This window comes from Molossus molossus, unplaced genomic scaffold, assembly GCF_014108415.1.
Source record: "Molossus molossus isolate mMolMol1 unplaced genomic scaffold, mMolMol1.p scaffold_m16_p_8, whole genome shotgun sequence".
Classification (NCBI taxonomy): domain Eukaryota; kingdom Metazoa; phylum Chordata; class Mammalia; order Chiroptera; family Molossidae; genus Molossus; species Molossus molossus.
The window spans coordinates 42,452,674-42,473,106 of NW_023425402.1; the positions used below are offsets into that span (position 1 = coordinate 42,452,674).

General features: G+C 42.4%; 1 protein-coding gene across 2 annotated transcripts in view; it reads left to right on the forward strand.

Moving 5' to 3' along the window:
• SH3BGRL2 (SH3 domain binding glutamate rich protein like 2) overlaps positions 1-20,433 on the forward strand; it is a 60,641-nt gene that overhangs the window by 1,291 nt on the left and 38,917 nt on the right. The window lies entirely within an intron of this gene.

The window sequence follows — 20,433 nt, forward strand, 5'->3', positions numbered from 1 at the left end:
ATAAGCAATTGAGGCTTTTTATTTAAGGAGAAACAAACACTGTAGTACGGAAAAGACTCCCTTTTGCATTAGGAACAATAGATGGGAAATGCCAACTTATCTGTATAGGCAGGCATGCTGTGGTCCACAGACTCCTGATAGTTTTGATGTTTCTAATTATTTGTGGTCGCTTAGTCATACCTGCCTTTTATAGATTTCTCCACTGAAGCTACACCTCATGGGTTTGGAAACCCACATTGTTTTGTGGATAGATTTTTTCCAAATGCACTTTGTAAGAATGCTACAAAGCTTTTGGTTTCACCACCAACTTGCATGCTTCAGTAATTGTTCCAATAGCATTACTGATCGCACAAGGGATGCTTTATAGCATTAAGAGGTTTAGTCTATATTGGACAAGTCAAAGTTAAAACTGGAGGAAATTACTTGGCTTATCCTGTCAGTAGATACTATATCAAGGTAGTTCTATAATCCTCTATCTCTCTTTCCTCAAATATATTAACAAATATTTGTTGCCTGCCTGCTATGTGCCTTTTTAATTTTGAAATTTAATGTTCTTTGTGTTGCTCATGAAGCTGGACTTAAGAGACCTAAATGTTTTGTTGTTGTTGTTTTTAAATTCTCGTGGTAGTACATGCTTATTGATTTTAGAGAGAGGAGAAGGGAGAGAGACAAACATTGATTGCTTGTCTCCCATACGTGTCCTGATTGAACTGAAACCTAGGAATGTGTCCTGACTGGGAATCGAACCTACAACCTTTCAGTGTAAGGGATGATGCCCCAACCAACTGAGCCACACTGGCCAGGGCAAGAGACCTGAGTTTTAATACAGCCTCTGACCAGTATGAGCTTTGATAAGATGCTCCATCTCTGCCTGCATTTATCTTCTGTAGAGTGAAGAGTAATGTAATGAGTAACTCAGAATTGCACTCTAACTTTAAAATACTTTGACTTGACCAGTTGGGTAAATGTGGGCAAACCCATGTAACGGCTTCTATTACTTTAGCAATATACATATTAGCCTCAAAGTGAATTTATCTTTTCTTTGGTGTTTTACTATGATGTCTCAGGTGCTCTCACTGCCCACCTAGGAGTATGTGCTCTGACATGGTTTGATTGGAGCTGGAAGACATACTATGTTATCACATATGTACAGCCCATAAACACTGATTATCTACTTAATGGGCTCAATCTTTTCAAGTCTCAGTTACTTCTCAGTCATTGAGTCTCTCCAATTGTAGTATCTCCTATATCAATACACAGTTTTTCTCTAATTATATCATATGTTGGACAATGATAACTTTATGCTTATGTACAAGAATAATGATTTCCAAGAAATAATGAAGTTGTTTAAGTTAACTGTTGAGCTGGGGAGGCTAATGGGGCTTATAGCATTAAGCTATATGAAGCTTTGATGGCACAGCCATAATGTTTTCCCTCTGTCAGTGTTGTGTTGACCATTGGCATTGTTTTAGTCGGTGATCAACCATGACCAGCAAGTGCATGGGAGAACAAATAATTTGATTCCCAAGTCAGTTTGATTTTAGCTGAAGTTTATTAAGCCTCAAGGAAAGAATGTGACTAGAATTAGAGTTAGCTAAGTAAGTCCGAGGAATTTCTAAAAAGATGCTCTGCTCTAATCAGCAATGTTCTATTAGATTGAAATGTTCTATTTAGAGAAAATGCTCATATCTTGTTCTGATTTCCCCCAGTTCTCTGGCTTCAACACATAACAATGGTAGTTGGACTAATTAACACAAAAGGGTGTTTGCCCTTTTTCCTCCCCAGATACAGGTAAGGTCTGCTTTTACTGGGAAATAAAAGTGATGCCACATTATTATGGTATGGATACCCGAAAAATCAGAATTCTTATGCAGCTGATAATGTTCTTGTTATTCACATTGTAGTGAAATACATTTTATTTCAGTCCTAGGAAAATAATATATTTGGCTTATCCTGGTTGTATACCTAAAAGGGAGGTCTTAGTTTATGCAGAAAGTATATTAATATGAATTTTTAATTTAAAAACATTGAAATGAGTCAGTTATTTCATTATTTCATTCATTCAATAAGGGTGTGCTGCTTGCCTAGCTAGCTCTGTCCTTGGTCTTGTGGGGAACTAGAGGAGAACAGAGGGTGTGGTCTCTGTCCTCAAGGAATTCATGTGGGGACCAAGTGGGGAGATAAGATAGGAAAGGTAACACTGCCCAATCATAAAGTACAGCCCAAGGACACATGCGTCTTTCAGGAACATTCTCACCAGAGACAGAAATAATATAGGCAGCAGAGGGATGCATTGCAGGATGTCAGATAAGGAGGAAATGTGCCAGAAATCATGAAATATGCATGTGGGAGCCTTAGGCAGATGGCAGGGAGAGGGATTGAGTTAGATTTGGAGCCTGGGAGACAGTGTATAAGCCCACCTTGTTCAGGCTAGAAAAGGAGGAGCTGTGGGTGGGAGACAGCAGGCAGCAGAGGTCCCCATGGACCCCTTTTGAGGACAGGATCGACTCTACATCCTTGAAAGAAGCCCGTGACACACAAGCTCCATGGTGCTCAGGGTCTCAGAGCTGTCTTCAGTATCTGCAGCTTGCATGCTCTCCAGAGCCTTTTGTCCCCAGGGAACAAGGTGCTCTCTGACGGGGAGGGACCCCTGGTATGTGATTTCAGAAAAATACCCCTGCCCACCTTGTGTTGACTAAAATTTCTCAAAAAAAGAAATAAAAAGTGTTTTACTCTTTGTTAAAGTTCATGGGCTCAGTTGTTAGAGCTGGAAGAAAACATACAGAGATTTTTAGTGGAGTCTAACCACCTAATTTCACAGAGAAGGATATTTGGACATAGAGATTCAGTGGCTTGCCCTGAGGTCATTTATGTCAGTCAGTGAAGAGCTGAGGCTTAAATGAAAGCCAGGTCTCTGGGCTCCTGAATGTATCCATTTGCGTGTTCATTCAGCAATGCATTCGTTCATGTATGGAGTGATTCTTGCATTCATCAGTCATTGAAAACCTGCTAAGTACCAGGCTCTGTGTTAGGTGCTTTTAGGTGCTGGGTGTGGTGTATGTGATGGTCAGGAGAACAGATTTAGACTCTGCGTTTGTGGCACAAATCAGTGCCAACTCTACAGCTCAAAAGTTTGGGATGCAAACCATTTAATCAAGGAGAATGAGGGACTTGCTGCCAATGGGGAATGTTTCCATGGGCAGGGTGAAATGAGCTAGACAGCACTATATCCCTGGATAATGGAGAGGAACCTTCACTGGCAGCAAAAAATCCAGAGAAATGGGAAGCAAAGTTGGAAAACATGGAACTTTGCCCAGGGTTGCAACTATGTTTTCAAGTAGAGGTGAGGGTGGCGGGAGAACACATAGAAACTGTACTCAGAGTTGGCCTGCTCTTCGCAACTGTAGAAGGAGCTTTGCATGACTTATAACTATTTTAAACGTGCATTGATCAGTTAAGCAATTGCATCTCCACAGAAGGTATTCAGTGAAGCTTCAGTATGTGAAGGAGCCACCGAAAGGAGTTCCAAGGCAGTTAAAATCAGTATGTGACTGTGTAGAACAGACTGGGCATTAATTCCTAAGTGATTCTCATGCTGGGAGGAATTAGTAAGGATAAGCCTGGGCTAGTTAGCATCTTTAATGCATTGAATCTTCACAGTCATACGGCAAGGTAGTTATTTATTTACCTTTTTTTTTTATCCTCACCCGAGGACATTTTTCCATTTTTTACTCAGAGTGGGAAGGAGAGAGGAAGAGAGAGAAACATCGATGTGAAAGGGACACATCGAGTGGCCGCCACCCACACGACCCAATCAGGGCCGGGGACAAACTGCAGCCAAGGTACATGCCCTTAGCGGGAACCGAACCCGGGTCTCTGTGGACCTCAGGCTGACGCTTTAACCGCTGAGCCAAACCGGCCAGGGCTATTTATTTACCTTTTACAGAAGAGACTGAAGTTAAATGACCTGATAAGATCATATGCAGTAGATGGTGGGACCCTGAGTCAAACTCTGGTGGGCAGGTGGCCCCCAGGCTTCTAGAGCAGTTCCCCACTGTGGGTACTGTGGTGCCCTGGGTGGATGAGAGCACCAGGGATACTTGACACCCTGCAGTGTGCTGGTCAGGCCCCATAAGAACTGCCCCACGCAAAGCAAAATGCCAGTGGTCCCCTGAGGAGAAACCGTGCTGAAGGGCACTGGCAGGGGAGGGTGGGGAGCCAGGTTCAAGAATAGGTGGGAGCCTACACGAAATGATTAGAAGTAGAAATATGTTGGGGCTCAAGGAAAAGGATGCGATTGTAAGAGAAGGTCAGCCTGGGAAGGCGTGTGTAGTAGTGGTTTCCTAAGGGCTGCCGTTACCAAAGTTCCAAAATCTGGGGTGCTTCAACAACAGAGGGTTGTCTCACAGTTCTGGAAGCTAAAAGTCGAGATCAGGGTGTCAGCAGGGTTGCTTCCTCCTGAGAGCTGTAAGAGAGGAGGGTTTGCTGGCAATCTTTGGGGTTCCTTGGCATGTAGATGTATCACCATAATATCCGCCTTCATCTTCACATGGTGTACATGTGTGTGTGCCTGTCTCTGTGTCCAAATTTCCCCTTTTTATAAGGACACAATCATATTGAATTAGAGCCCACCCTAATGACCTCATCTGAACTTGATCATCTCTAAAGACCCTATTTCCAGATAAAGCCACATTTATAATTACCAGGGGTTAGGACTTCAACATGTTTTTTGTTTTTTGTGGGTTTTTTTTATCCTCACCCGAGGACATTTTTCCATTTTTTGTTCAGGTAGAGTGGGAGGGAGAGAGAGGAACAGAGAGAGAGAGAGAAACATCAACGTGAAAGGTACACATCGAGTGGCTGCCACCCGCACCACCGACCCGGGCCGGGGACAAACTGCAACCGAGGTATGTGCCCTTAGTGGGAACTGAACCCGGGTCTCTCTGGGCCGCAGGCCGATGCTCTAACCGCTGAGCCAAACCGGCCAGGGCTACTTCATCATGTTTTGAAGACACAGTTGGACACATAACAGCATGTAATATGAGGGTTGAAATAGAAAAACTAATTGATGGAATTTTCCCTGTTTAATTGGAAAGTATTTGAGCAAATTTCTTGAATCTAAAGGCAGCAGCTGGATATGTAATTATATGGAATTGTAGTCAATGTGCACAGTCTGTTGCTAGGAGGAGAGCTTTATCAATATCCCAAGTAAGCACCTCACTTCAGTCTTCCTACTTCCCTTTAATAGTCCCCGAATCTGATGTTTTTCATTCTACAATATTTTAAACTTGTAAATATAAATGTAATCAAGGTCATGGACTCCTTTATGAAATTAGGGGCTTTTTACCCATTTGTTTTAGTTAATAGACATTTCTGTCTATTTGAGGAAATGAAATTTTGACAAATATTTATAATATGAAGTATAAGGTGGTTTCCAAACTGCAGGACTGTAAGACTACTTATGTCTTGTTTTTTCTGTTTTTCAATTTTTTAATCAAAAATAGAAAAGGGAAACAACTATAGTGGAGGAAAGAAAACCTCAACAGTTTCAGTTAGAAAGCAGTGTAAGATACTAACTCCAAAAATATTTCTTGTTTAGGTTTTTTTAATGTTTAATTTATGAAAAGTTCAGAAATTATTATTATTATTTTTTTAAGTAAAGTTCGAATTGGATAACGGAGTAGAAAAAGTCTAAATTCTTAGTGAATATTTCATTTTTAAAAATAAAAATTAGCATGACGTACTGGTCATTACATATGAAAGTTTAAAATATTTTGAAATGCAGATTTAAAAATTGGGATAAAAAAATTATTAGTTAAGCTGCTAAATGTCAGTTTTTTAAAACGTCACTCTCCAAACTCTAAATTTAGAGACCCTTTTAGGTTTCAGCAATTTTCAGCCGGAATCACTCTAATCCATGTTAGTGTAGATGTAGATTTCACAGAAACTTGATTTATTCTGAATTAAATTACATTCCTGTATTCATTATTTTTCTGATTAATTTTTTTAATCCTCATCCGAGGACATTTTTCCATTTTTTGTACAGACAGTGTGGGAGGGAGAGAGAGGAAGAGAGAGAGAGAGAAACATCGATGTGAAAGGGACACATCGAGTGGCTGCCACCCGCACAACCGACCAGGGCCGGGGACAAACTGCAACCGAGGTACGTGCCCTTAGCGGGAACCGAACCCGGGTCTCTCTGGACCGCAGGCGGACGCTCTAACCGCTGAGCCAAACCGGCCAGGGCTGATTAATTTTTGTTATTCTATTTATCCATTATACAAAAAAAGGACCTTAGCTTTTGAAATTAGAAACTTAGTGAGTATTTTTCTATGAAATGGCAAATGCTATTAGTATTTGAAGGAAAATTTCTACTTTTGATTATATACAATTGGTTTTTTTTTTGGGGGGGGTGCTCTTTATAGGTGTAGCTTAGAAACATGTCATTGAACTTGTCTGTTGAGTGGTTTTTTAGACCAGTAGTGATCAGTGTGTATCATTGCCTAGCTTGGGGGAGGTAGTCGGGGTGGCGGGAGAAGTGGGGGTGGGAAGGAAGAAGAGTGGGGGATAGGTAGCCTGTACCAACCTCATGCTACTGAGCAATGTAGTTTAGGGCAGTGCAGTTTCCCTTCTGTCTTCTTTTAATGGCTTATCTGAGTTTATGTGCCAGCACTGACTAGCTTACCCAGGAACTAGATTATCGTAATTTAAAGTTAGTGTTATTATTTCTTTTGTGTTTGAGTGTTGTTCCCCAAACTCTAAAAAAGAAATCAACCTAGAACTTAATTGAATGTTTCCCTTTTGGATTCCTGACAGCTTTGCTGTAGGACTGAAAGCTGAAGTCGATGCTGACAGACTGCGGGCCCCCTCTGCCTACAAACCCAAGTACTTTTAGGCTGGTGCAGCCCCTGGGAAACTCTAGAACAATGTGGTTGGTCCCCTGGACCTGGTTCCCTCTGTTGCCATTGGCAGCTTATTTATTCTTGAGAGTGCCTGGTTCTTTAGCCAGCTCAGCTCTGGCAGAACCCCAAAGGGGGTTTCCTGGAACTGCCCCTGAACGTGGAAAAGCAGGGCGTGTGTGCATCAGGGTGTGTCTGCCTTGTTGTGGGACCTTTGTGGGCTCTCTGCCAATATTGCTTCCAGCTCCAGAGCCGGAAGTGGAATGTTGGCTGTAACCGAGGGCAGAGGGTTCTAAGTATTTCAGGATGCATTTTCCATTTCATCCTGGTAATGACCCAGATCAGGAAATGGCTTTTTGTTATCTTAGATCTAGGTAGGGCTTGAGGGTAGCAGAGACCCAACTAGGTGACTTACTTGACAGGTCAGTTCAGATATTTGATAAATGCAAATAGAGGTAAAGCAAGCAACTATTGCTGCATACCAATCCAATATTCTAATAAAAACCAGGCAAAGCAAAATCCCCAAAGTAACAACAACCAGCACAGCTTTTGAGTAATTTGTTTTCCTTCTGTGGGTGACATAAGGAGTGGGAGTGCAGTGTTCTTCATTCATGACATTCCCATGTGGATTAAAGTTTACTGGTTTTCTGCTTTAGTAATTATATTCATTAGGACAGTTCCTTTGAAAGGGAATTGGCCATTTCTCTAGGCCTGGCTTCCCAATTGACAGGAGTTTGGGGTTGCACTGTCTTTTTATAATAAATTATTTCCTAGCAAAAGTGGGTGTTTGGATCGAATATCTGCTGATATATTTAATTCTGGAGTTAGTTTATATTCAACAAAAGTACATGTGCCTATTTCTGCCCCATCTGTGGATTCTCCATCATTGGAGGGCAGGGTTCCCTCATGGGTAAGGCAGAGACTGAGCCCAAATCCTAGCTCTGCCATTGATGAGGGATTTGGCCTTAGGCAAGTAACCTTGGTGTCTTCATTGGTAAAAGTGGGATAGGAACCTTCTGTATAGGATTGCCATGAGCATTGAATGAATGAAGTATTCCATATAAAGTATTTAACAGAGTGCCAGGTACATAGTAAGTCCTTAGTGTATGTTATCTATTATTTCTATTATATCATCAGCAGCAGCAGCAATAGTAGTAATAGCAGTAATAAAAAATAAAAATTATAACCTTGAATCATGTAAGATCTTTAGTCATCAAAATATTATGTACAATACATAGCACTCACTAAGCTGAGAGTGCATGCTGGTATAATTTTTGCAGAGCTTTTAGTAAATTTAAGTATAAAGCGTTTTCAACTGAAATTTAAATGCATAAGAACATTACAATTTGAGGTCATTCTCCAAACAAACCACTTAGAGTTCTGTGATTTTTGAACATTTTCTAGCTACATAACATGTTATGCATGAGTCACTAAGCCATACGTATTCACTGCCTACAAAGTGCTTACTACTATGCAAATGGACACTATTCTTTGCTGTGCATAGTACACGACTTTAGAGTTCTGGCTTGATTTAAAGCTTCTTAGACTTGCTCTGGCCAGTTTGGCTCCACAGTGAGAGTATTGGCCTGCGGACCAGAGTCTCGGGTTCAATTCTGGTCAAGGGCACTTACCTCGGTTGCGGTTTGGTCCCTGGCCCTGGATGAGGTTGTGTGGGAGGCAGCCAATCAATGTGTCTCTCTCAAATTGATGTTTCTCTCTCTCTCTCTTCCACCTTCCCTCCTACTCTGTCTGAAGATACATGGAAAAATATCCTGGGGTGAGGATTTAAAAAAAAAAAAAAAGCTTCCTAGACTTGGCAAGTAGATTTCACTCCAAATGGCAGCTCTGACTTATGGATGGTGTCTGCCTGGAGAGCCATGAGAGGGGCTTTGGAGCCTCGTCCAGAAACAAGCGGTGTGATTGACTGTGCTCATCTTCTCTGCACCAGGGGAGGGAGGACCAGGGCTTATGCCAGCACCGTCTTAGACTCTGTGCAGTTGGACTCCCTTTCAGATTTGTGTAACTGATTGTAGACTATTTTGAGCCTGTGAGAGAAATGTGAGACACCAAGTTGAATTGATGGATAATATCCTCTGCAAACGTCTCACCCCAAATTGGGAGGTGAGGGTGGTGGAGAAGGGCCAGGAATTCTGTGTTTAATGAAGATGAGTGGTACGTCCCAGAACGGACAGGGATTATCCTGACTGTGAAACTGAATGCTGAATCTTGATGCTTGTGTCATGAAGGTGGGGTGCTTTCAGCAGCTGAGCAGCTGGGTGGCAGTGAATGAGGTAGTGGAGGCTTTGTGGGAAAAGGTGGTGGAGACAGGAGAGGGAGAAAGACACTAGACTAGGTGGACTCTAGGACATGCCTCTCCACCTTGCTGAGCCTTAGGGCATCGAAAGATCAGGTCTGGTGAACAACGAGTGTTTACCTGTGTCCAGCAGTGTGATAGGATTTTTCCTGTGGGTGATTTAAACCTTACAGTGACCCTACAGCCTGTGGTTTATTATATCTGCTTTACAGATGAGAATATTGAGGTATAGGGTGATTAACATGCCTAGGATCACTCTGCTCAATGAATCCAGATTCAAACCCCTGCCTTCTGATTTCTTGTTCAGTACTTACCCCACATTGCCTACTAGAAGAGTCCACAGTCGGAGACTAGTGAGAACCTGGGTCATGCTGACCTGGAGAAAGCTGGCTAGGATAACACTGTGAGAGCTTAAGGTAAAGAAAGGGGAGGGGTAGGACTCCTAAGGAACAGTTCCAGGGGTCCCCCACTTACTGAGCCAGTAATTATAGGCACAGTGACCCCCGGCTTGTGAGAGCAAAGGCTTTACTTGTGCAGAGACTGATAAAAGCCATAAGGAGATGGGCTGAAATGGAAAGGGAATGTCGTCGTCGTTGTCATCATCATCATCATCATCACAACTACCATTCACACCATGTGCAGGAAGTACTCAGGGCTTTTTGTTATTTTTATTTCTTAAGGTAACTGGGCACAGTAGCCATTCATATCTCCTCTTTCTCTCTGTCGCTCTCTCATAGGAAGCTGCTGAAGTTCAGAAACTTTAAATAATCTGCCTTGTCCTAGATTCCAGAAGATCCAGACACCCAGATCCTTGCCGCTCTATTTCCTAAAGGCCACGTTGCAGAGGAAGGAATCGGAGATTAAAGAGAGATTAGAGTAGACTTTGCTCTGAAGGGACTGTTGAATGTTTCGTTGGGCGTCCTAAAACCAGATTTGCTTCAAATGTGATTCTTTTGCTTTATGTGATGAAGTTGACTTGCTGTGTTGAAGTGGGGGGAGCAGAGGATGGGCTGTGAGGGTAATAGGGTAGGTAATATGGAAGAAGGAAAGGTTAGCCCTGTGGCTGGAACCCAGGAACGGGGTCAAGGGCTGAGACATTTAATATCTTGGGACCTTTTGGGTAACAGGTGATGTACCAGGACAAATAGTAGTGGTGGGAGTGTGTGTCTTCATTCTGTTTACCTTGGATCCTGGGTTCCTGGGAGACATGTTTTTCCCCGGCTGATGAGTTCCTGTTTTCTACCCTGCAAAGAAAGTATCCATTTGGTGGGAAGAGTTTATCAGTATGTTACAGCCTATAGTGGGAGTTCAATGCAAGAGTGAGTAAAAAGTGGGAGGCCAGAGTCCGGGCTGACAGTGGTTGGAGGCGATGGAAGGATGGCCGGTGGGAGTGCAGGCAGCTGCTGTGTTTAAAAAAATATATTTTTTTCTTTATTGATTTTAGAGAGAGAAAGGGAGAGAGAGAGAGAAACATCGATGAGAGAGAACATCGATTGGCCACCTCCTGCATGCCCCTCACCGGGATTGGGCCCACAACCTGGGCACGTGCCTGGACTGGGAATTGAACCGGCGACTTCTTGGTGCATGGGTTGATGCTCAACTACTGAGCCACACTGGCTGGGCCAGCTGCTGTGTTCAAAGGGAATAATATAATCAACACCCACAGGGAAGGCAGGAGGGGCGTGCAGGAGTGGGTAGGCAAAGCCACTATTCATACACCTCACAAAGATCAGGTTCTTTACATGTAATTTACAGAGGGAGCCTCATACACATGGTAAATAGAACTTTGTGTGATACAAGCAAGGTAATGCGTGGAAAGAAAGTGGAGTCTAAGAACACAAAGACCTGGGTACAAATTATGACTCTGGTACTCTAACCAGCAGGGTGGCTTAGCAAGCCTTTTAACTTCTCTGGATCGCAGCACCCTCATTTGTAAAGTTGGAGCTTAATGAAAGGCCAGCCAGCAATAATTCTCCTGTCTTTTGTAAATTCTCAACTTTAAATGAGTTATTAAGATTTAATTAAAGAAAAACATTTGTTCTTATAATCAGACAATGGCTCCTGAATTTTATTAGAATGCATTTATAGGAAAATCTGAAACTGACATTGTTTATTAGGGGTGGGTTTATTAGTGAAGGTTCCTGCCTGGAACCCCTTTGTTTTTTACTTAACATCATGTTTAAAAATTTTTTTTTACCAAGATTCTATTTTATTTATTATTTTTTCTTTACTGATTTTAGAGAGAGAGGAAGGGAGAGGGAGAGAGAGATAGCAACATCGATGAGAGAGAACATCGATTGGCCACCTCCTGCATGCCCCCCACTAGGGGTTGGGCCCACAACCTGGGCATGTGCCCTGACCAGGAATCGAATTGGTGACCTCTTGGTGCATGGGTCGATGCTCAACCACTGAGCCACACCGGCCGGGCTTTACCAAGATTTTAAGTACTAGGAAATCTCTCCGTCTCTGTATCTCTCTCTCTCTCTCTCTCTCTCTTTCTCTCATGCACACACACACACACACACACACACACACACACAATTTCCTACTCTTCTTAATCATCCAAAGATCTCTCATCATGGCAGTGATCCGTTGGAGCTAATTAGTGGTGACCCCTTCATCTAGGCATGTACCCTTGGGGTCTCCACAGTCCTCCACCATTTCCCATCTTCCCAAGTCCGAGCCATTTGTTTCAGATCTTGTGATATTCTTTTTTCTTACAAAGAAAATATTTCTTGGCATCTATGTCTATCAAAAGTGGGAAGCCACAAGATTATTTTGATAAGGTTATATATATTTCATGAAGAATGGGAGCCAGTGCAAGTTTTTTCATGGAAGGAAGGACATAATAGTCCTAAATGGTTATTAGATGTTTGTTGGCTTCATTCCTTTATGTTAACTGCCTTGGGCACTTGGATATTCAGACTCTTTGTGGAAGTTAATTGTTATGTCAGTAAAACGTGCTTCTATTTCATGTGTGTGCTTGATACTAGCCTCCCAGCCACTCTCTCATCTCAGCATTGCTGTTTGAGGTAATTATACCTCTAGGGCAGAACTTCCTTGAAAAGCATAAAGATAAAGTTGATCACACCCTAAACCACAGTTTATCACCAGTGTCACTATTGGCGTTTGGGGCTGGGTAATTCTTTGTTGTGGAAGGTTGCCCTGTCATTGTAGTCATAGAGCAGCGTGCCTCATCCTGATACTTCTAGAGCAGTGCATTGTGGACCTAGAATACCGTGTTGGGAGTTGGGAGACTTGGAGTCTGGTTTAGGTGATGCCATTTAATTACCTTTGTGTCTTTGGACAAGAAATTTAGCTTCTCTGGGCTTCAGGTTTCTCATTGTGTTGTTTTTGTTGTTTTCGGATTGACATGTCATACACTATGAAATTCACCCTTTCAGTTGTGTGTTTCAGTGGCTTTGAGATTCACTGTGTTGTGCAGCCATCACCACAGTCTAATCCCAGAACCTTTCATCACCCCGAAAAGAAACCCTGAGTCCATTAGCTGTCACTCTCCATTCCTTCCTCCCTCCAGCCCCTGGCAACTACTTTCTGCCTCTATGGATTTGCATTTTCTGAACATTTCATCTAAGTGGAATCATACAATATGTGCCCTCTGGGTCTGGCATTTTTCATTCAGCTTAATGTATCCAAGTTCATGCATGTTGTAGAATGTCCCAGCACATGGTTTCCTTATGTGGCTGAATTGTGTTCTGTTGTATGAATATACCACATTCATTAATGAATTGATGGATATTTGGGTTGTTTCCACTTTTGGGCTATTATAGATAATGCTTCTGTGAACATTTGTATACAAGATTTTGTGTGATCACATATTTTCAATTCTCTCGGGTATACACCTGGGATTAGAATTGCCGGTTCATATGGCAACTCTATACTTAACTATGCGAGGAACTGCCAAATTGTTTTCCAAAGCAATAATTTTATTTTATATTTTCACCAGCAATTATGAGGGTTCCAATTTCTCTACATCCTCACCAATACTTATTATTGTCTGTCTTCTCGATTATAGCTATTTTAGTGGTCTCAGTTTTTTTTTAAGAACTCTTCTAGCACTGAGTTTTTTTTCCCCCCTATATTCCATACATAAACCTATATGAGTAACACAGAATTGAGTCTTTAGGGGATATATATTTTGGAAATTAATTTAGTTAATCAGTTCTCAGTGTTAGTCATGTTTTATTGCCCAGTGTTAGTCATGTTTAGTATGCAGAATGAGTATATGGCATTATTCTACCCCCCCGCCCCCGATAACTCATCGTCTGACTGGGGAAAAAGATGAACACAGAACGCAGACAACACAGAGTCATGTGGAATATAGTGCTAAAATTATCTCAAGAGCAGGTGTATTTATTTGGATGAGGGCAAAGAAAGTTCTATTCAGAACAAGACAGATAAAAAACATCTCTTGAGCTGGGAAGGTAGTTGTTTTCAAGATTATAGAAAATTTCCCTGAAATAAAGGCTCCATTGGAAAGTTAAAAGACTTGTTTTGTTTGTTTGTTTTTATTTCCAGAATATTTTGTATTAGCTTGTGAACGGGAACGCATGTCATTCTCCCTGTTCTTCTCCGGCGGACATACATTTGATTTGTATATCGTGCTGCCCTTTGCTTTAGACTGGATGATCCCTTTCCCACTGTGTTTCCTGTAGTGTGAGAGGAAGACAAATGGATGCTCTCTAGTTAGTTCCACAGTGATATTTTAATAGTGAGCTTGGCTCAAGAGATAATTAACGGGAATGAGATGATTAATAATTCACCTTTTGAATTCCTTTTCCATTAAAGAGGGCGGGGAAGCCTCATCCTTTTAAGAGATTACATTTGTGTATTAGGTTCAGAAAGCTCAGAAAAACCTCACTGGTCCCTGAGAGCTGGTATTAAAAGCCAAACTTTTTAGCCTGATATTTTGGGCCCTCTGTGATCTGATTCTGATCTTCATTTGCAGCATTTTCTCTCACTATTCTTTGGACTACAATGTAAATACTTTTTTCCCTCTCTGCCTTCTCTGCCTTTTCTCATGCCGTTTTCTTTGCCTTGATGAGCTCACCCTCCATTGGGACTAGCCAGAGTCCCCTCCTTTACTTGAAGCCAATGCCAGTAACATTTCCCAGCAAAGCGTACCCCACACCCCTTCCTTCCTCCTTCACCCTCAAAACTGGGAGAACTCTGCTTCCCTAGCCCTCCATGGCACAGCCTGTGAACTTCTCTCTTGTGGCCTTGATACACTCCGGCCTTGGTTCTAATTACTTTGCACCCAGGTTGTTTGAACTACAAGTTCTAAATTCTTTGAGGTCAGGGACTACTCCATTCATCTTCTTATTCCTCCCAGTTTTCTTTCTTTCTTTTTTTTATCCTCACCCGAGGACATTTTTGCATTCATCTTCAGACAGAGCAGGAGGGAGAGAGAGAGGAAGAGAGAGAAACATCGATGTGAGAGAAAAACATTCATTGGCTGCCACCTACATGACCCCAACCAGGGCCAGGGACAAATGGTAACCGAGGTATGTGCCTTTAGCGGGAACTGAACCCGGGACTCTCTGGTCTGTGGAGCAACACTCTAACTGCTGAGCCAAACCAACCAGGGCCCTCCAAGTTTTCTATTAGAAAATGTGGCATGTATAGTATTTATTTAACAAGTGATAAAGAACTATTGTTTTGTAGCTTCTTCATCAAAAATATAAACCTATATCAAGAGTTAATGACCATGTCAAAGAAGGACTGGACTAGAGCATGTCAGCGGAGGTATGTTTGGGAAAATACAGTGGCTGTGAGGGATATGTTTCTTAAATAAGTCGCGTGAAGATTGTATGCTGTCAGAGATCATTTTATTTTAGTATCACTTATCTTATCTACATATCAGAATTTCAGAACCCTTGTGTGAAGTAAGGCTGGAGACCTAGAAGGAAGCAGACAGGCCACTGAGACGCATTGAGCTGTCTGCAGGCTTGCGGGCTGCCCTTCACCACCTCACCCAGAAAACTGTACATAAAATAGGCCACAGTGGTCTTTGGCCCCACGGAGCGGAAGCTCTGAGAAGTGACAGCTGCCTTTGGAAGGCAGAAATGGAGAATTCCAGAAGCACAGCATTGGCCATTTGGTGTAAAGTAATGGCTTTTACACACAAGTGGACTCAGAGAATGTCAGTGCACCACATCAAAGCACAAAAAATAGATCATGATGATGCTTCGTCCAGAACAGAGTAGATCAGCTTTGGCAGAGTTTGGTTTGATGTCCTCTGCTGAACAATGCAGGGACATGGGGTGCATTTTAGAAAGATTTCTAAACTAAAAATAGTTTAAAATAAAAGATGGAGTTAGTGCCTAAAGGGGTGAGCTTCAGTCATGCAGAGAGCCTCAATCTCCGCTTCCAGGAGAAAGTAAGTTATCTGCTTCTAACTGACCCCATATTGCAATTTCTCTTTTGCTTTCCATTTTCATTTCTCTCTACCTTTCCATATAGCTGTAGACTCTTTCCTCCTCACTGTATGAGCTGTGTATTTATATTCCTTCTTGATATATTTCTGATGCTGTGCTTTTGTTCTTTTCTCACACATGGCTGCAGCTTTGCAGCCCTCCCTGTGCACCTTCCCCACAGAGTACCTTGGGGCTGCCCAGGCCCCATAGACCAGGTTCACGGGGAAGTTCCTTGTTGGCAACTGTCTGCCCCTCACCCCTCCACTAGGCTGTGTATTGCATCATTGTAAAGGCCGTGTTTGGTTACCTACGTTACCCTAGTTCCTAGGGCAGTGTCTGGAACATAGGTCTTTACAAGGTCTTGTAAAAACCTGTTGAGTGAATAACGGCTCCCTGACCTTTGCGAGTCTTTGATTGTTCTTTGTGTTGGCCCTCTGTGCTCACACACTCTTTCTAATTCTCCTCTCTTAATTTCTCTGCTTACTCTTTTAAGTCAGGGTGGAATGTAGAATCATATGGCTGAAAACAGAAATTTGGGGTGCAGACACCAGAATTTGGAGGCAATCTTCAAGGCATACTTTGATCTGGAATGCAGGAATTAGAGTCATTTATGGGAAGGGTGAGAGCCGGTGAAGATTTGAGGAAGCTACGCAAGCTCCTAGTGGTGTTTCTGTAGGATCGGAACAGAATGATGTCCAGCTGAAGTTAAATGGTTGAATTTCAGTAGACAAGGCATACGAGCATTGCTCAGGAAGCAGCCGGAGGAGGGCGGAGAAAGCTGGTGACCAGGCCCACCTCAGAGGTGCTGAGAGCACCCAGACTTTGTCTTTGCGGTATCAATTTGTGCCCACTATGGAAATATGAACTAATATGATCCCCTGTAAAATGTAATGGTGGAAATGATCTGTCATCCCCTGACCCCAGTTATTTTTCAAATGTAAGTAGAAATAGTTCCTAGATTAACTTATAGGATCCCTTTCACACATTCGAGAATGGAGCGATGTAGAAATGGAAACGTATTCCAGAACCCACTGTGTTGCAGAGCAGCATCTCTGGCTGTGGCAAAGGCACGGCCGAAGCCCTGTGTTGTGGCCTGTGGAAAGTCCTACACTCAGCAGGATTTCCTCTGTACTGTCGAGGATTTTGACTGTTACAGCAAGTTTTGCCAGAGCAGCTTTTCTGCAAAGTGTCCTCTAATTAACAGGAAGCATGTGTATGAGCAGTTGTATATAATTTTCATGGTGGCATTCTAAACATATTTTGTACTTGGCTGACTTTTTTTCTTAAGGAAGTAAACATGTAATCTTGACAGGGAATGTAAAACTATAAAATCAAACCACCCACATCTTTCATTCCATGCTTTTGCTAATATTTTATGATGGCTTCACATTGCTAAGTAATACAAGTTTTTGTTTGTTTGTTTGTTTTAAATGTACTGATCAGGAGTAGTTTAGTACACGTGTGGTTGGAGACCTTGGCTATAGGCATTTATATTTCATCAAGCAGGTGGGAAGGGAGACAGAGCAGCGGACAGGCATGTGATAAACAGCTCCTCTGAGCTGCTGTGGGATGCAGAAGTGATGTACACATGGTCTTCGTCCTCCAGAAGAATTTGCAGTTAAGCTGGGAAAGAGGTGGCACAGATACAAACAACTGTTATTAAACAGTGCCAGGCTGTATATCATCAAATACTGGGTTGGTGGCGACCGTGGGTGTACGGGGAGTTTGATGAAGGAGCTGATTTGGGAAGGCAGTGGTTGGTGTAAGTATGGGTTTCTGTTGACGTTGGTACTATTGACATTTTAAGCTAGATAATTCTTTATTTTGGGTGGTTTTTCTGTACATCATGCGATATTTAGCATCCCTGCCCACTGGGTGCTAGCAGTATCCCCCAGTTTTGACAACCAAAAATGTCTCCAAACACTGACAAAGGTCCCATGGTGGGAGGGGGGGCAAAATCACTCCTAATTGAGAGCCACTGGATAGACATGATTGAGTGCCATGTGGGCTTGGGGCTGAGCCATGAAGTAAAATAGAATGTAGATAGGAAGTGTGGACAATATGGGGATGTTTTTGGTGGAGAGGAGCCATTGGTAAAGACCTCATCAGTTCCTACTTCAGTCAGTCCTGGAGCAGAGCTGTTCAAAGTGTGATCTGTGGACCAAACTTGTTACTGATATGAGTACTGTAATTGAGGGTAAACATTTTTATAGCAAGTTTATAGAATTCAATGTGTTCTTTAGGCTTCTATTTTGTATATCTTTGGTATATCATATACCTGGACATTCTTGTCTGCCTTAGCTGGGAGAGGGTAGGATAATACAATCCCTGGAGGTGCGGCTAGCAGTGGGATAGGAGCTGTAGAGATGGGAGAATTGGCAAGAGGAGGACGAGACCTTTTAGGACGTGGCAGCTGAAGAAAAGAATGAAAAACAAAAGGAAAGAAGGAGGTGCGTTCAGGGTGTCTAGGAACTGGAAGAGGATGCGGCTGTTGTAGCTCTCGATGGAGGAGTTGTAGAGAGGACGACTGTGAACGACACTGTAACTTTTTAACAGAATCAAGAAATTGCCATTGACCTTTGAACATGGGTTTGAACGTTGTGGGTTCACTTACATGAAAATGTTAAAAAATACTGTGAATGTATTTTCTCTTCCTTATGATTTTCTTAATAGTATTTTCTTTTCTCTAGCTTATTTTATTTTAAGAATACAGTATATATATAGTACATATAATATATAAAACATGTTAATTGACTATTTATGTCATTGTAAGGCTTCCAGTCAACAGTAGGCTATTAGTAGCTAAGTTTTGGGGGAGTTAAAATTATAAGTGGAATTTTGACTTAGCGGGGAGGGGTTTGGCTCCCCTAACCCCTACGTTGTTCCAGAGCCAACTGCACATAGGCTTAAACATTTAAGTGTAGTTGCAGATTTTATAAACTTTATGTTTTTTTGATTCAGTTCTAGTATTGTCCTACTTAGCTATCTATTAAAATTATACCACGAAGTAGAAGTAAGTATTGTTTCCCGTGATCTGGAAAGTGAAGGGAGCTGCCTAAACTATTCCAAAAGTGTTGGTTCCCAATCAGAAAATACATACAGGTAACATTTTCTTTAGTGGTGGATTAGATTAGAGTTCTGAGACATTGTTTTAACTCAAAAATAATAGACCATAAACCCTGATACCTAAGTTTCAGTTTGGGAACTAAATTAAGATTGGTTTTAATTACATATTAACTTCTTGGTCTTAATCTATAATTCTAAAGGAGAGACAAGTAAATGTACTCAAAATAAAAAGATATTAAATTGATATTGTTTATCAGTTTAAAAATATACCAGGATGGCCCTGGCCAGTTTGGCTCAGCAGTTAGAGTGTTGGCCTGCGGTCCGGAGAGACCCGGGTTCAGTTCCCACTATGGGGGTGTGCCTTGGTTACAGTTTGTCCTTGGCCCTGGTTGGGTCGTGCGGGTGGCAGCCACTCGATGTGCCCCTTTCACATCAATGGTTCTCTCTCTCTCCCTCCCACTCTATCTGAACAAAAAATGGAAAAGTGTCCTCGAGTGAGAATAAAATATATATATACCAGGGGAACTGGTATATACTTAAGTCCTGGGGAACTGCCATGGGACACTTGTTAATTCCTCTTTACTTGGCTGAAATTTCTGGTTCTCCTTGTTCCACTTTCTGGTTTTATTTTTAGCATTCCTTCCTAGTTCCTGTGCAGCAGAGATGGGAAAGTCAAAAAGATTACTCTTGTGACTACCCAACAATGAACAGTGCCTGTATGTTCCTGGGTTTCGCTAGTCTAGATGGAGCGGTTGGACTTCATTCTGCTAATGAAAACACTGCAGGGTGTGCCCAGGAAGACCTGTTTCTGTCCTCATGACTTTCAGCCCACTTAGCCTGCTTCCCTGGGCTGGGATGGGAGTATGGCCCGGTTAGTGTGAACCTGGACGGACGATAAGCTCGTATAGAACATGTTGTGCAGGTGTGACAGCATTATGCTCGCATCTGAAGGGAAACCCATCCTTACCAAAGGGTGTGTTCCCAGAGGGTGGATCATCTCTCTGTTTAAATCAAATTTTCTAGTTTGGGCACTGTCAGTGCTCTGACTATCGACACGTAATTCACAGCTTTCTTGGGGGTGAGCTGAAGTAAGGCAGCGGCAGGTGTGTGCCCTCATGCCTAGCATAGTGCCTCAAAAGATCCTTGTGGAGTGAATACATGAGTGAATCAGCGAAGTCCTGGAGAAAGAGAAGCCAGATTCCCATGGAGTTTTAGTGGGACCAGGTATCCCCAATGACATGTAGTATACTGCTACAGAACAGAATAGCTGGTGAGGTTTGTGGCCTTAGAATAAAAATTACTATAGTAGTAATAGTAACAAATGTGTGGAGAGCTCTTGTGGTGTGCCACGCACCAAGAACTCTGTATTATGTCACTTAATTTTCATTACCACACTCTGAGCTGACTTGTGATCTGCATTTCACCTGTGAGGAGACGGAAACTCCGATAGCATATGTAACTTGCACTGGATGATCCCTAACTGACTGTCCAGGACGAGAACATACATCAAAACTAAGTGGCCCAGATGAGGATCCATCCACTGCCCTTGGCATCATTATCCAAGTACCCTAACCCCCATGAACAAGTAGCAGAGAACCAGGGCCCCTCACAGACCTGAGTCAAGTTTGCAGTGGCCACACCTACCTCCCCACCTTCTTTCACACCATCCCTGTTTTAGTGCTTCCAAACCAAGTACAATAACATGAGTGTGTGTGTG